At 42.8% G+C, this 1682-nt stretch overlaps 1 pseudogene; it reads right to left on the bottom strand.

Moving 5' to 3' along the window:
- Positions 1-270: 270 nt before the first annotated feature.
- On the bottom strand, positions 271-349 carry LOC144709006 (small nucleolar RNA R71; annotated as a pseudogene).
- Positions 350-1682: the final 1333 nt, after the last annotated feature.

The raw sequence follows: 1682 nt of genomic DNA, 5'->3' as shown, positions 1-1682 counted from the left end.
TACCTGAATTTAATGGACTGCCTGCTCAAAACCCATTAGAATTCCTTAATGATTTCCACATTAGGTGTTCATCTCAAAATGTTCCAGGGATATCTACGGAAATTTTGAAAATGAAATATTTTCCTCTAACCTTAAAAGATAAAGCATTTTCATGGTACCACAATTTAGGAATCACTTTTAATTCATGGGAAGAGATGTAGGGAAAATTTCTGCAGAAATTTTACCCTCTCTCCAAAACTAACTTTTATAGAAGCGAAATTCACAACTTCCATCCTCATGATGGTGAGGCGTTTAGTGAATCATGGGAGAGGTTCAATGATTTGTTGAGGAAGTGCCCTCACCATGGAATTGAACAATGTCAACTAGCTCAGATATTTTATGAGTCTCTCTCTGATTTTATGAAAAATAAGGTAAACCTCGCCACGGGTGGAACGTTTTATACTGCATATGAGGATGAAGTTTTTGATATTTTGGAGAGAGTTGTAGAAACTGATTTGCAGGAGATTGGAGCCAATCAGAATGGGAGGAATGTGCAGCCCAAGAGAGCAGGAATTCTGCAGGTCATCGCCAAGGAGGGAGAGCTACAAGCGGGCCTAAGGGAGACCAACCAGAAATTGGAGGAGCTCACCTCTACCTTGAAGAATGTCTTCCTAGGTAACTCTCCCATCATTAAAGCTAAGATCTGCTCTCTCTGTTTTAGCAGGGAACATGAAGATGGAGCTTGCCAAGCCATGGAAGAAGAGGTGAAGGCTTTCAACCAGCCGCAACAACCGTGGGCGGGTCCAAAGCGGTCAAATTTCCAAAACGGAGAGGCCTTCCACCAAGGAAACAAGCCGGCAGCTCAACCCCCGTTCCAGCAGAGACAACAATTCCAGCACAGGCCTCCACAATAGTATCAGGTTTCATCTCAAACTCAACCTGATTTCTACATTATCTCCCGTCATTTCAGATATGATCGAAAAGCAAAATCAAAAGTTACGGGCGGAAATGGAGATGCGGATGCAAGTGATGATGGAGTTTCAAACGAAGCAAATGCTGGATGCTCAAGAGCAGATGAGGAAGATGCTAGAAAGCCTCAGACCTGTCCAACCTGAACACCAAGGTATACCGTAAGATGCTCCTTGCACATCTTATAAACTTCCACTAAACCGTCCATCAATCCATGCAACTTGCATCATGTGCAGCATTCCATTCATGATGAGAATAGAGATGATCCTGAGGTTCTAGCCATCTCAAAATTGAGAAATGGGAAAGAACTTCAGGATCCCTATCGGACTTCTATAGAGAATTCTAAGAAGGGAACCGAACCACATGAGGAAGAAGGAGAGGACCCCCCCTACATGGAGGAGCCTCTACCTTCTACGAGTGGGCAGCATGTTCCCTACCCTTCCGCTTTAAATAGAAAAAAACCGATATTTGATTATGAAAACCGACTACTAGAGAATTTTAGAAAAGCCACCATGACTGTTACTGTCGAAGATATGCTTAGGTGTGCACCTTCCCTAAAGAAGTACCTTAAGGACTCTTGCACCATTAAGAAGCCTAGGGAAGTGGTTAAATTATCTGAAAATGCCTCTAGCATTCTTAATGCCATCCCTATCAAAATGAGAGACCCCGGAGCCCCTTTCATTACATGTGAAATAGGAGGAAACACCTTCTCTAAAGTTTTATTAGATACGGGA

Source organism: Wolffia australiana, chromosome 10, assembly GCF_029677425.1.
Source record: "Wolffia australiana isolate 7733 chromosome 10, ASM2967742v1".
Lineage (NCBI taxonomy): Eukaryota > Viridiplantae > Streptophyta > Magnoliopsida > Alismatales > Araceae > Wolffia > Wolffia australiana.
This window is presented reverse-complemented; position numbering and strand designations above follow the sequence as displayed.